This window comes from Gadus macrocephalus, chromosome 18 (genome assembly GCF_031168955.1).
Source record: "Gadus macrocephalus chromosome 18, ASM3116895v1".
Lineage (NCBI taxonomy): Eukaryota > Metazoa > Chordata > Actinopteri > Gadiformes > Gadidae > Gadus > Gadus macrocephalus.
In genome coordinates this window covers 15,540,268-15,555,701 of record NC_082399.1, presented here as the reverse complement: position 1 = coordinate 15,555,701, position 15,434 = coordinate 15,540,268, and positions in this window count along the sequence as shown.

Here is a 15,434-nt window from a genome sequence, read left to right as displayed (position 1 = left end):
CTACCTGCTGCTTATTCCCAAACATCTAAAGTTCCATTCAAGTTAGTAAAATGTGAGACAGACCTTATATATATACCGGTATATACTGTATATATATATAAATGTATGAGTGCTGTCAGTTTAACGCGTTATTAACGGCATTAACGCAAACCAATTTTAACAGCGTTATTTTTTTTAACGGGCAATTAACGTTCTTTTGGCTTGACAAATGTTGTCGTTTTTTCACCTGCTGTCTAGAAACTAGTCACGTTAGAAAAACTACAACACCATACCGCATCTAGCTACACCGGAAACAAAACAACAAGCACGCTGCACAAACTTGTTGGGGCAAGCGAGGATACGGAGCGGGTGAAAAACTCCTTCAAAGTGTGTGTGTGTTTGTGTGTCACTCTGTTCGAGCCTGAACGAGAGTTCAATCTTGTGATTAGCTGTTACGTCTTTCCGACCAATCGCAGTTCCAGGCCCACCTGGGCTGTACCACTTCGGGAGGGGCCGCTCAGTTACTTCCTTCTCGACAAAATCGACTTGGTTGCGATGTTGACAGTTTGTGATTGTTGCGGCTGTTGGAGTGAGTGAGAGGTTGCGGGTGCACAGCTCAGGCTGCCGGACGGCGCTGCAAGGAACTTTTATAAACGCATTATTGTTATCCCGCAGTAATCAGCCCGACAGCCCCGAAACGTTAACGGCCCACCGGGAATCCTCCTGACTCTCCCGATTACCGATTGTGTGTGTAGGCGTTGTTCGTTATCCTGGTAATGTGTATAGGCCTACGTATGGTAGGAATATTCATACTGGTTTAAATAATAAATGTTATTTATTAATTTCCAATCTTTGCTGAGCAAGAGTTTTGTTCCAAAGTTCAGCGATTGAAACAAATAAAAGCCTGGGCTATTGAAGTTTTACGGTAGGCCTACCACTGTCATGCACCTACCCGATGTCAAGTGGACCGAGTTAAATTCAATGCGGGTCTCTCTTTTAATATCCATCTTACCAAATATATTTTATTACTGTCCTTCTCAACACTCTCTGAACTCACTAAAAGGCTAGCAGCACGAAATCAAGGGATATTTAGAATAGAAAAAAATGTGTGATCAATCGCGAGATAACTATGACATTTATGCGATTAATTCGCTTGACAGCACTAATCTATATATATATATGGAAACTGATTGCAGATAGGATAGGTTAATTCATTTGAGGTGGTAAACAGTCTGGTTATGTTTTTAAACTGTTTATTCTCTTGCCAGAATGACTATCTAAAGGACTATGCTACTTTATTTTGATATGTCCCTGGAATCCCCATGTTTCTTTCTAAATAACTAACTACCATTAGTGACTAGAATCATTTCATCACTCCTATATAGAATTGAATTAATGCATTCCATAGTTACAAGTAAATCTACCAATAAATATTGAATTATTATTTTTTACTTAATTTTTTTACCCAAAGACTATATTCGGGGCTAATTAAATAATATCCGGGGCTTTGGCCCCGAATAAAACAGCCTAGTCACACCACTGCATGGCACCAATTCCCCTGGGAAAATAGGCTAAGTAAGGTAGAGTATCGATGAAGCGTCATCTCGTAATCCTATTAGCTAATGCATTAGTGACCTTCAATTAAGAAATTAAACTTAAAGGGGTAGTTCGGAATTTTGGACATAGGGCCTGATTCCCAAGTGAGCATTGGTATTCTATATCACTGGAGACAGTTTTCAACACATTTCATTCAGTCCTTCTAGTTGCAGAGTTCGCTCGTGCTAGGCTAGCGCACGTCAACGGGCAATGCTAGCCTGCTATTAAAAACAGTGTTACCCACTCCACAGTACACCCGAGGTAAATCAATTATAACGACAGACTATAAATTTAAATGTCTGTTTATAGAATAATGTTAGAAATAAAACCAACCTTGCATTGCATTGCATTTTGAGGGAATTGCTGGGTCTCAGCAGCAGTGTTATATTCCTGGTAGTCGGCTACGGCAGCGGCGGACTGATACCTAGGTTACCGGCTCTAGTTTTTTTTTACCTGCCGCTGTCATTGCTACAAACGCGGAGTACAGTGAACGAAGGAATTCTATTAGCGTATTCAATTAACAAGATATGGACACGTTTGGAGGAGTTAGCGATGCATCTGCTTTTGAAGACGATTATGAGGAATTTGTTGTATCCAACGAACCGTACATGTACGAGCCGGTGTTTTGATGTCCAAGCCAGCAGCAACAAGCCACAGTTGAGTCCTTTCTGGATCTCGCACTGGAAATTGGTGGAAACTTTGTGTGGTGCCCATTAGTAGCGTTTATTTCTACAATTTCTAAAAGCACACTGAACCACCATGTTGCCTAGTCGTTCAATTGCGCTTCTGTCCCACGCTTCTCTGTTTACGTTCTTCTGTCGTGATTCGGTTACAAACCTAACCAGCGCATAGTAAAATCCCGCTTCTGCTGAGAAAGTAGTCCCTCGATGATTCATGCGATGCAAGGTTAGTTTTATTTCTAACATTATTCTATCAACACAGACATTTAAATCTATAGTCTGGCGTTATAATCGATTTACCTCGGGTGTACTGTGGAGTGGGTAAGACTGTTTTTAATAGCAGGCTAGCATTGCCCGTTGCCGTGCGCTAGCCTAGCACGAGCGAACTCTGCAACTAGAAGGAATGAATGAAATGTGTTGAAAACTGTCTCCAGTGATATAGAATACCAATGCTCACTTGGGAATCAGGCCCTATGTCCAAAATTCCGAACTACCCCTTTAATCTCCGACCTGTGACCTTGAACTTTTATATTAACCAAAGTTACAATCTGATCAACATTTCCACTTGCCTGGCAGAATCACGACTTGACCTGAAAAATCAAAAAGTTTAAAGTGTGTCCATATAAAAAAATTGGCGACCTATGCACAGAAAACCTTATTTGACCTAGGGGTGTCCAATGGCTGCTCTGTTTTGAGCATAGACAGTAACGCTTTTTGACTAGTGACGTCTCCCATTCCTGCAATGCCCGAACAGTGTCTGGACGTGGAACAGAACTATTGAGAAGAAAAGCTACAGGTTGTTTATCCATCCGTCCCAGCACCCGGCGGGAACTAATCCAGCGTCTCCGCCTGGGCTGGTCAAAGAGTTGACTCCAAAAGACCCTCAGAGGTAAGAGGATTAAAGGTGTTCTCAGTTCCTATGCCAGGTGCTTTGAGATAAATTCCCAAACCAATGAGGTCCCAGTTCCTCCCACTTCACAGCGTCCGTCGAGCAGAGGGACTTGCCACGGAGGCAAGCAGAGACGCACCTGACCCCGTCCAACCCTGCGTCGACGCTCTGGCTCCAGTGGACCAAATTAAATGTTAACCCAAACACATAGGGTTATTAATTATATATTAAAATGTTGATTAACATGTTTACAAACTGCATTGGTCATTTGAACCAGCAGGATTTTGCTTGATTGTTATTCTGCTGTGTGATCGTCAATCATATTTTCGTCCCAGAATTGTTTTGTAATAAAAAACTATTCTTCAAAACTATTCTCAGAGGACCCTGGCTGGCCAGATACATGTTATAGATAACATTCATACAAATACCGTGCACACAATGGGTTTCCCCTTTTAAATGACACTGTGGTGTGGACCATGTGATCCTTGACCTGCTCCCGTCATAGGGACTTATATTGATTTGAGCCATTCCATTTCCAGTGTTCCATGCAGCAACCAGCAATTAACAGGCACAGTCCAGTCCATACTGGAGCAGTCCCACAGGATCTGGTCTGAACCGGCTGAAGAACAGGGCCGGGTAGAGTGGTCCCACAGGATCCGGTCTGAACCGGCTATAGAACAGGGCCTGGTAGAGCGGTGCCACAGGATCCAGTTTAAAACGGCTGTAGGGGTTTTGTGCTGAAGGGTTTGGGTTGATTTTTTGATTTTTGGGTTGATTTCTATGTAATATACTTTTAGTGAGTGTCTCTGGCTGAATTCCTCAGTGGCGTCTGAGTACATGGTCAGTTGATTGAAGCCCTTCGTTTGCAATATATCAGCAAACGGTTTCAGGTGCCCACACATGCATCCTTTGTATCCCTGGGAATGATTGCTGCTTATTGCCAAAGGTATCGACCAAAGAGAATGAAATGGACATTTTTGGAGATTTCCAAAAAGATTTCCATAAAATAGGGCTAACCCTAATCCTAACGAAAACACCATGCTTATCCATTATAATAATTATATTACTGCATGAACTCATGTTAATCAATGGATAATTAATGTACTCTTATTATAAAGTGTTACCCAATCCTATATCTTGTCTAATCCTTCTAGACAACATATACCTATATCTATCAATATCTCATAAATTGCATTTGGGGGAACCTCTCTCTCTCTCTCTCTCTCTCTCTCTCTCTCTCTCTCTCTCTCTCTCTCTCTCTCTCTCTCTCTCTCTCTCTCTCTCTCTCACGCACACGCACACGCACACACACAAAACAAACAGTACCATGCGGATCCACCCATGTTAAGGATTTGTCGTTTTTAATGAGCGTCCCAGACACTAATCAGGCTAAAAAGTGAAGCTGTTTTTTATGCGAAGCTGAGCAGGACGCCCCCCAAGAAAATTGTCGGGATTAAATCAAAGTATCCGAAGGTACAGGGCGGATACCTACATCCGTGACAGACCAATCAGCGATTTGAGTGAGGTGACGCTCACTGTGCCTTCGGACCAGTGATAGGTAGGGAACAGAGAGGTCCCGCCCACTGTACCCTCAGACCCTGGAACCCGATCCACCACCAAAATGAATGATGGGGGAAAGTGGGCGGAGATAAAAGTTAGACTACTAGTCGTAATTTCTCACATGCCCACTATAGTTTCATCCTAGTAGTGGATCACTTTCTTGGTGCGCCAAGGATCGATATTAAAACCATAATGAAACTGAGTTGATTAATAACCGAGCGTGTTGTGGTGTAACATTGATGCACTCGGGAATAAGGAAGACATAACTAGATCATGTGAGAAATATTGGAATACTTTTCCCTTTGTCAGAGAGGTATGTGAACCAGCGCATCTCTGTAACCACTGCTTCTCCACCTCTCGTTATTATATATGAATGTGTTAACCCTAATTATTATTTGCTAAAAGCAATCTAATCCAACAAACGTGCTGTACTGTACATACAATGACCATGATATAGTCTTAAATCAGCAGAAATTAAGGAAACATAATACTAAATTGAAATACTTGATTCTAAGACATCCATTCTACATGAATTTTGTTCCCCTCTTCTCTCTCTGTGTCTCTGGCCCTGTTATACTTATATACTTAAATACATATATAGTACTTAACACTTTTATCATTTAAACCCACCCGCCGCACCAGCAGAAAGCAGAGTGCTGTAACTCAAATGGCCTTGTGTGTGTGGGTGTATTGTTTCCAAACGGCTGCGCAGTAGTACACACTGTTGTCATGGCGATACTAAAGAAACAGCAGCTCATGGGTCGTGGGTTTGAAACCCCTCTCAATGCCCCAGGAGACCCTTTTGTCTGACCAAAGCGATTAACCCGTGTACCTTCAGTTCAACCACTATGCTAGTTTATTTAATAACTTTCATGGTTGTGGAGGATATTTTGATGGTGGCTTATTGGCCGTTCTTGTGATTTGATTGTTGGGTTGATTATTGCTGAGCTGGTGGTTCGAGGTGTGTCCAGGCAGTGTCCCGGGACGCTGGTCCTACTCTAGTCAGGAAAGGGATGCTTTTAGCCCGCAGACCACTGGGCAACGGCCAACACGTGGAAATGACCAACTTCCACAATAGCGAGACAGGAAAACGCCATAGCTCCCTACACAATTGTCGTGAGGGGAAAAGTGTGTGTGTGTGTGTGTGTGTGTGTGTGTGTGTGTGTGTGTGTGTGTGTGTGTGTGTGTGTGTGTGTGTGTGTGTGTGTGTGTGTGTGTGTGTGTGTGTGTGTGTGTGTGTGTGAGAGCGCGCGCGTGCGTGTGTGTGCTTGGAGTAATGGCCTTTTGCCAAAGTTGGGAAAGTTTGTTGACATATGGATATTTTCTATTGTAGATGTCATACACACACATATACAATTCTATTACATCTGTAAAATATTATACCTGCTTTACTGGGCAGCTCCCAGTGTCCACCCGTAGAAACCAGTGGATGTACTGGGCAGCTCCCAGTGTCCTCCAGTAGAAGGCGTGGTCACACTGGGTAGTATTTAAAGTTGCGGTTGGATATATTATACTAGATAGTCATACGCAGTGCAGCCTTTCAAATAACGTTGATCATAGTATTGTACATCTTCTAAGTTAAATGAAACACAAACTAAATCCAATTCAAGACTTAGTCTGACGACGATAATACAGGAAAGCGGCCAAAGGTCTTGACAGCCGTTGACTTGGAGACCAGGGGTCGGTCAACAGGTTTAGGAATGGCTGGCAGTTATCAGGAGATCTGCACAGTCTGCTGTTCTTCATGTCCCTTTAGTGAAGGACATCTAGTTGGCTCAGGCAGACAGACACCCTGTGGAACTATATCACCCCTCCCCCCTTCCTCCCTCCCTCATTCATTCATTATAATACAAATTGATTGTCAATTAAGCTTTGTGTCATGATAACAGTGGCCTGTAATAGGTTCTGAAGAAATGTTTGCGGAAAGTATTGCAGCTTAGCTCTTTAAGATAGCTCTGTGAGCTTCACACGGTGGTCTGAGCACTGTGAGGTTAGCACTGTGAATTTAGCAGTTTGAGATTAGCGCTGGGATTTTAGCAATGGGAAGTTAGCACTATCAGGTAGGCACTGTGAGGTTAGCACTGTGATGTCAACACACTGATCTTAGCACTGGGATGTTAGCATTATGTTGTTAGCACTGCGAGTTTAGCACTGAAAACCTTGACAGGTTTGACAGCACTGTTAGCTTAGGTTAGTGCTGAAAAATGTGCGTGCCAAGCGCTAGTCTTCCCGAGTCTGTCTGTACTGTCTGTCAGAACACGCCAAGCTGTTTCCACACATGCCTGGAGCACACACACACACACACACACACGCGCACACAGACAGACAGACAGACAGACAGACAGACAGACAGACAGACAGACAGACACACACATAGACACACATAGACAAACAGACACACACACACATTTGGCAACAAAATTTCAGGGCCTACTTCTGACACATCTTTAACCTCCACGAGTCTCTTTTGACAAGCTATTCAGGAAGTCAACATTGTATGTGTTTATCAATTCCCAAAAAAAAAAAAGCTTTGTGGGCTAAATGGCAGCTCTCAGGGGCGTCTATTGTGGTCACAATAGACTGATTGATTTATGGACGTTGATTCCTCTGGAGTTCAACCAGCACACCGTATCCTGTCTGACCACACGTGTCTGTATCCGCACCAGGCAGAGGGGTGGTGTCCGGGTCCTTGGTAAGGCCAGCTGGAGCAGCTGTTCAGGGCTCTGAATAATCAGCTGGCATGGTTTGCTAACCAGGTGAATCATAGGGGATAGTGAGGGGGCTAAGGATACACAGGAGGAGGCGCCCAGGGAACCAGCTGGAACAAGGTTTCCCTTAATGTTACACTGCGGCCTGGGGGCCAGATATCTGGGTCTGGGGGTCAGTTAGGGGGGTCTGGGGCTTAGGGGATATCTCCTAACTGGGCGTAGTAGATGAACTTCTACATTAGCCAGTCTACACAGTGTTGATTTGAAACCTTTGGCTTTAGCCTGTGGGTCACTATGTGGTTCTGGGTTTGGTCTGGGGGTCACTAAACTGGGTCTGGGTTTGGTCTGGGGGTCACCGACTGGGTCTGGGTTTGGTCTGGGGGTCACTAAACTGGGTCTGGGTTTGGTCTGGGGGTCACTAAGTGGTTCTTGGTTTGGTCTGGGGGTCACTAAACTGGGTCTGGGTTTGGTCTGGGGGTCACTAAGTGGTTCTGGGTTTGGTCTGGGGGTCACCAACTGGTTCTGGGTTTGGTCTGGGGGTCACCCACTGGGTCCGGGTTTGGTCTGGGGGTCACTAAGTGGTTCTGGGTTTGGTCTGGGGGTCACCCACTGGGTCCGGGTTTGGTCTGGGGGTCACTAAGTGGTTCTGGGTTTGGTCTGGGGGTCACTAAGTGGTTCTGACTCTCGGCCTCCGTCGTCAGACATGTCCGGCCATATGTTCAGGTCCTCAACGGTTCAGCCCTCTTAAATAACACTGCAGCAGCTCTGTGGTCCAAGCGGTCGCTGATCCACGTTGCTGCTTCTGCTGGGGCTGAAGCGTCAGGCATCAAGGGACCATGTACCTGTCTCAGAATCCAGCTTCGGAAACTCAAAACCTCTACACACACACACACACACACACACACACACACACACACACACACACACAAAGCCTTGGAAGGCGAGGTGAGGGATTGTGTGTGTGTGTGTGATTCCTGTTCACATGGGTACTTTAAAAGGGAATGTAGATGTACCAATGCGTCCGTCTGTTTGTCCCCAGGTGGAGTGTCTGTGTACGTCACCAGCAGACTCACCAGCTGTAACCGTGGTAGCTGATGGAGCCAAGATGGAGGAACTCCTAGAGTAAGAAACTCAACATCACGCCTGCATTCTTTAAAGGGCTGATGACCCGCCATACACCTAGAGGGACACTCCCACCTATGATGTCACTAAGGCAGAGAGGAGGACAGATTTTCAAACGGCTCGTGACGGCTTATCACACCTGGTGGCATGATGTCACCCCTTTAACTAGGGATGGGAATTGATAAGAATTTCACGATTCCGATTCCGATTCCGATTCTGCTTATCGATCCGATTCTCTTATCGATTCTCATTGGGTGAGAAAATAAGTATAAATGTGTTTGTTTGCATTACATCTCTTTAATATCTGATCAGAAGTGCTTCTAGTATTAGGAAATTTTACATTTTCAAATCAATTGGTCTAGACGAAAAAATATATCGCTTTTTAAGCCCAAATGCCATCATTATGTGCCATACAACTAAAAACACAGACTGAAAACAGCCAAGTAAGAGCTTGTGCCTTTTGGAATTCTAACAGTGCTCATTTGCATTAAACTTGTAACAAAATTAAACTGACATAAACAAAATGAAGCATTGATTAGACAGAGATTTATTAGATGGGCCTACCTAATAAACCGTTGGAACACACAAGACCGGAAACCATAGCAATGCCGGTAAACAAACCCCGAGAAGCCCAATCCCTATGAGAGCTCCCCACGCTACGGCCATCCGGAGGCGACAGAGCTGTTGGCCGTGATATTATATATACAATTATAATATAGTATATAATATATTATATACTATTATATATAGAGATCCGGGAGTCGCAAACTGCAACAATCACTTTCTCCTCCATTCCGCGGTTCACCCGGACTGCACTGCACTGAGTTTGACGGCTGAACGCTGATTGGCTGTTACGTTACACATGTCACTCAGTTATCACGCTGTTGAACGCTGATTGGCTGTCATCACGACAAAAACGTGTCGCCGGTTTTCTCCCGCGACAAACTCGCCCTTATACGCGTCTCTACGTTCACTTTGTATGGGATCTTGTCGCCCCGTCGCGTTTGGTTTGAACGCACAATGCGATTCTTCCTCGGCGGCGACATGTTTGCTGCGTTCTGAACCAAATCAAAGCAGCGTGTGTGTGACGTCACGACGCATTTGCCGCGACCGGAACCGATAAGCGGAATCGTTAAGCAGGCTTGCTAACGATTCCAAGGAATCGGTTGACTCGGAACCGGTTCTGAACAAGAACCGGTTCTCGATTCCCATCCCTGCCTTTAACAGTGGTGACCGTGGGCTGCGTCTATGTGGCGCTCCCTTCCTGTCGATGCGTACTGTTCCCATTTCCTAACTGCCAAGGCAGCGCTGCCACTCGAGGGGGAACTCTTCTTTTCTCCCTGGGGATTGGTCAGTTTTACTTGTGTTTGGATCGTCCAATGGGGTCGTCTCCATTGGACGACGGTGGTGGTGATGAAGTGCCATTGAAGGGTAGAACATGAAGTTGAAAACATCTGGTCACTGGCCTGACGTTTCCTGTTTCTACAGGAAATGACCCAGGGAAGTGCTCCTCACACCTGCTAGATAACTGCTACTAGCTAGTTATTAGCTTGCAACCACAGTTTGGGACTAGTGAGTGGCCCGTGTGCTACTAGGGTGTTACTAGGTAGTAACTAGGGAGCTACTAAGGAGCTACTAGGGAGCTACTAAGGAGCTGCTAGGGAGCTACTAGGGTACTAGCTTGTTGGCAGCAGCTATGTTTGCATTTTAAATTGGGTGCTTTTAAAGCTGGCACTTTTACGAGTCGACGCTTCATTTGGATGCCTCGCAGTGGCATGTCCAAAAGCGCATTGCGCGTCTCTGTGGTAATGTGTTGATAATACTCAAACACTGCCTGTCAGGAGTTCTTCAATAATAATGCAAGAATGAATTAATCTGTGATGTTCACCTGCTTGGCTGTGCTCCAGTGATCAGAGGCGCCTGGCAGTGTTGTGGAGGGGTTTGGTTTTAAAGGAGATATATGTCTGACAACTAGACACTTCCACCCACTCGAATACTGCATTCACCCCCAGGGAAATCAGAATTGAAAATGGCTCTGCTCAAGATAGAACAAGGATAATAAAAACTGAATAGAAAATATAACACAAGAAATCTAGCCAGGAATTAACATGAACTTTAGAAAATATACACGAATGTCCCACAAAATTCCTGATTCACGACATCCGAGAAGGGAGTTGAACAGCAAGGAGCTGTTCCCTTCAACTCCACCACAATAATATTGTGCTGCTTTAAGTGGATTACTTTTTTTAATTATAAAAAAGTGATCTAGTTATAACACCACAATAAAGAAACAACAACAGCTCCTTGCTGTTCAATTCCCTTCTTGGACGTCTTGAATCAGGAATTTTGTGGGACATTCGTATTATTAAAAAAGTAATCCAGTTTTATTATTATCTTTGAATATGGTGGCGAGACATCACCTATATGGACGTCCAAATACACATACTGTATAAATGTATACTATAGCCATTTATATATATATATATAGGCTACCAAAGGTCTGCCTCCAGAAGAGTCATTTCCTCTGTTGTCACCGTGGCAACAGTGACCTTTGAGGCCATAAGAGGTCAATGTTACCCGGGTGACAACAGAGGGGAGAGTTGAAAGCCAAACACCCTAGGGTCTCCGCTTAGATACCAACTGCCTCTCAACATGAGTTCATCGGAATGCCGCTAGTCCTGTCAGCTCTGTCGTTAGTGGCTAGTGGTCTCTAAGATACGGGTGGAGGGGGTCGGTGTATGTGCGTTTGTCCATGTGTGTAAGAATGTGTGTGTATAGGTCTATCAGCTTGTTAATAAGCTTGTATTTGTCTTTTCTTGATTACAGTGTGTGTGTGTGTCTAGTATATAATGCCTAATTTCTCTCTTCCTTATATCTACGCTTATGACAACGTTAAGCAAGTGGCCCCTATCTGCTCTTTCTTGTGTGTGGGGGGCCATCAGACAGCGGCCTGTGCTGTCTGCTTTCGTCTCGCTCCTGTCAGAGTTGAACTCCGTCCATTGGGGATGAGTCATCTCTGTGACTCACAAAGACCCAGCACTAAGCCCCCATCCCACCACTCCTAGTCCACCCCCGGTGGTGGGTGGCTGCAGGCGGCAGGGGGCTGTTATGGAGGGTCTGGTTCAGCCATGACTCAGTACTGGGAGACGGCCTTGATGGTCTGTCCTAACAGGTAGAGGAGGGAGGAGGAGGAGATACACGTCATCAAGGATCAGACTCTATACATGGCTTACCCTCAGTTTAGTGTAGACGTGGTCACCTGTAGAGCAAAGCCTAAAGTTAAAGGTTCAGTGAATTAAAGGTCCAGCAGAATTGAGTGGAATCTAGTGGAACCGACTCGGCAGAAATGGAACATAACGTTAATACGTATGTTCCAATTAGTGTAGGATCCCATGAAAATAAGATAACCGGTTTGAGCGCGTACCTAAAGGCAAGGTCCTGACCGCAGTGACCCGGGTTTTGATTCCTGCCCGTGGTCCTTTTGTTGCATGTCTACCCCTCTCTCTCCCATACCTCCCATACGTCGATCTCACTCTTAAGTAAAAAGAGAGAAAAAAAGAGATCAACCACTCCATATCCACCACTGCACAGAAACATACCGTGGCATTATTATCCTAGATTGAAGCCTCACCCTCTCTCGGACGCGGCCATCAATATGAACCGCTGCACAGAAAGTAAAGTAGTGTAGCGGATGGCAGTTGGCGGATGAGGGGATTATTATAAGTGGGTGTGAAATCATTAGTAAATATATGCTTTGGAAACTTTTTCAGGTATTTTCCCTGTTCAATAATTAAAAGTAAGCTATCCCTCTTTTGGATAAAGTTGGTATCCAAAACGAAACCGTAGTGATGCAACCGCCCACGTCATGTTATCAAAAGCAACCTATATTCACGTCCTGCAGTGCAAGTAAACATCGGTTAGTAACGCTGCTTGCAATCGAGATTAATGATCATGACATTGTGCCTCTTTTTCTAAAGGGAAAAGTGGAGTATGTGTACGGTCCCATTCAGCTCCACGATTTGCAGTTATTTGATAGAAGTGGGGGAAAAAATGCATCTAACAAACGTGTTCAATGTAAAATTATTTTACTTGTAAGCCTTGACCTCTGAGTTTTACATTTACAGACTAAATAACTAAATACAATCTTAAATCTATCGAATAATCTTATCACTTGACACACTAGTAGATGCTGCAGACGATTACATAATTTCAGTTAGTGGCCTTCTCAACTTTACACACTGGACCTTTAGCATGAGTTCATACCAAGAGAAAGATGAACTGATGACATAGGGTCATTGAACATGCACAGTGGAATCTGCTATTGCACATCTTGTCTGGTTGACCACTAGAGGGAGACAAAACTGCTAGTTTGAACATCGACAAACTGATATTAAATAATGAGTCTGAATACTGATTTATTTATCTGCCTCTAATGCCAACATATATCATACCATAGTATTCTGTGGTGTACTGAAACTTTTTTTGCTTGCTAAGAATCTCTTGCTTTTCCGAAATCTTGTGAGTTGGGTGTGTCCCTGTTGACCTAACAGAGTGTAACAGTGCCACAATGCTCTGAAGGTTGAGCTTTAACATGATAATATAAAGTCAATGCAAGCCTGGAAGGAAGAACTGGGAGGGCTTACTCTAATGTCTATAGGGCAGAGCTCTGCATTGGTGATAGCATTTCCCACATTATCTCAATACATAAACCGCAAAGGGGCCCTTGGATCATACCTCCCAGTACACAGTACTGGTTGATAGCTCCCAGCATACAGTGATGGGCGAAAGCTCCCAGTACACAGCACTGGACCATACCTCCCAATACACAGCACTGGACAATAGCTCCCAGTACACAGCACTGGACCATTCCTCCCAGTACACAGCACTGCTCTGTTCCTCAGTGTCCTCATGCATGATGGAGCATTTCCTTGTGTGGTTTAATCTTATAATCTGTAGCTGCAGCTCAGAGCTGAGAGCTGTAAAGTGAGAGAGGGGGAAATCTATTTTTCATATAAGTAACTCATAAAATGGATACAATTTCTAACAAATGACACTCCATGAACCGCTCTGAATCGTACCCAATGCAACTTTAATTTTCTTTCCACCCGGGCCTGGATGGGGTTTCTCTTGGTCATCACTGATCCGTTCCTCTAGGCCTCTCCAGGAAGGAGGTCAGGGCTTATTGGGGTCCAGGCTGGCTCCCTGCTGCAGGCGGTCGGGAGCCTGTGGTTCCACCTGGGGCTGAAGAAACAGCCCGTCTGCTATTGAGAAAGAATAGACCGTATCTGGGACTCTGCAAAACATCTGCTACTCACATGGATTGAAGATCCATCTAACCTTCTTCTTTTCTCCTACTTCCGATTCCTTTTTTTAAATGCGTTTTGAAGATGTAGCAGGTGTTCAAGGTTTCAGAAAGAAGTGTCACTCCTGGAAGCGGCTGTTATGAAGAGCCTTTGTTTTCTAGTTCTGTTCCCCCAGCAGGATGTGGGAGACATAGTATCAGGACTGTTGGTTGGAATCAAGGGCTGTGAAGAGAAAAGGCAAAAAGAGTGGAAGAGAGATCACAGTTTTGTAAACCAACCAACCAAATAATGTCCCTCCCTTCCCGTGTTTCTCTGCCATTGATTGATTTAGAATCAAGAAGATTCATGCTCCTTTTTAGTTTTTATATTTCTTTTCAACTTTCCCTTTTAGTTCAGTACATTAACATATTTTTACCTTCATCCAATGCATTTGTAGCAGGCTCATCGTTCCCTGATTGACTTATCATGTAATAGATTATCTTGTGCTTTCTTATGGATGACTTTAAGGTCTCCTTCAACTAAGATATGTGTACTTTTCCTCAGTATTACTTCCTAGTACTTCATACACCTCTGCTACAATGGATCTGGTCTGGTACCGAGGCAGGGGCAGCACATTTCTCTTTCCATTCCTTGCAACCACACTCAAACAACAGCTGTTGAATGTCCTCCTCAGCACCTTGTAAGACCAGCTGAAGGGTTTTGGTCCCTCGGGAACCAGGGGCCCGTCCTCTGACCGCTGGAGTGATGGACGGGGGGGCCCTCCCTCTGACTGACGGCCCTGCTGTCTGGGAGGCCCCGGAGGCAGGAGGAAGAGGAGAGGAGGAAGAGGACAGGAGCAAGAGGAGAGGAGGAAGAGGAGAGGAGGACAGGAGGAAGAGGACAGGAGGAAGAGGACAGGAGGAAGAGGAGAGGAGGAAGAGGAGAGGAGGAAGAGGAGAGGATGAAGAGGACAGGAGGAAGAGGAGAGGAGGAAGAGGACAGGAGGAAGAGGAGAGGAGGAAGAGGACAGGAGCAAGAGGAGAGGAGGAAGAGGAGAGGAGGAAGAGGAGAGGAGGACAGGAGGAAGAGGACAGGAGGAAGAGGACAGGAGGAAGAGGAGAGGAGGAAGAGGAGAGGATGAAGAGGACAGGAGGAAGAGGAGAGGAGAGGAGGAAGAGGAGAGGAGGAAGAGGAGAGGAGGAAGAGGACAGGAGGAAGAGGAGAGGAGGAAGAGGACAGGAGGAAGAGGACAGGAGGAAGAGGAGAGGAGGAAGAGGAGAGGAGGACAGGAGGAAGAGGACAGGAGGACAGGAGGAAGAGGACAGGAGGAAGAGGACAGGAGGAAGAGGAGAGGAGGAAGAGGACAGGAGGGAGAGGAGAGGAGGAAGAGGAGAGGAGGAAGAGGAGAGGAGGAAAAAGGACAGGAGGAAGAGGAGAGGAGGACAGGAGGAAGAGGACAGGAGGGAGAGGAGAGGAGGAAGAGGACGGGAGGAAGAGGAGAGGAGGAAGAGGACAGGAGGAAGAGGAGAGGAGGACAGGAGGAAGAGGACAGGAGGAAGAGGAGAGGATGAAGAGGAGAGGAGGAAGAGGACAGGAGGAAGTGGACAGGAGGAAGAGG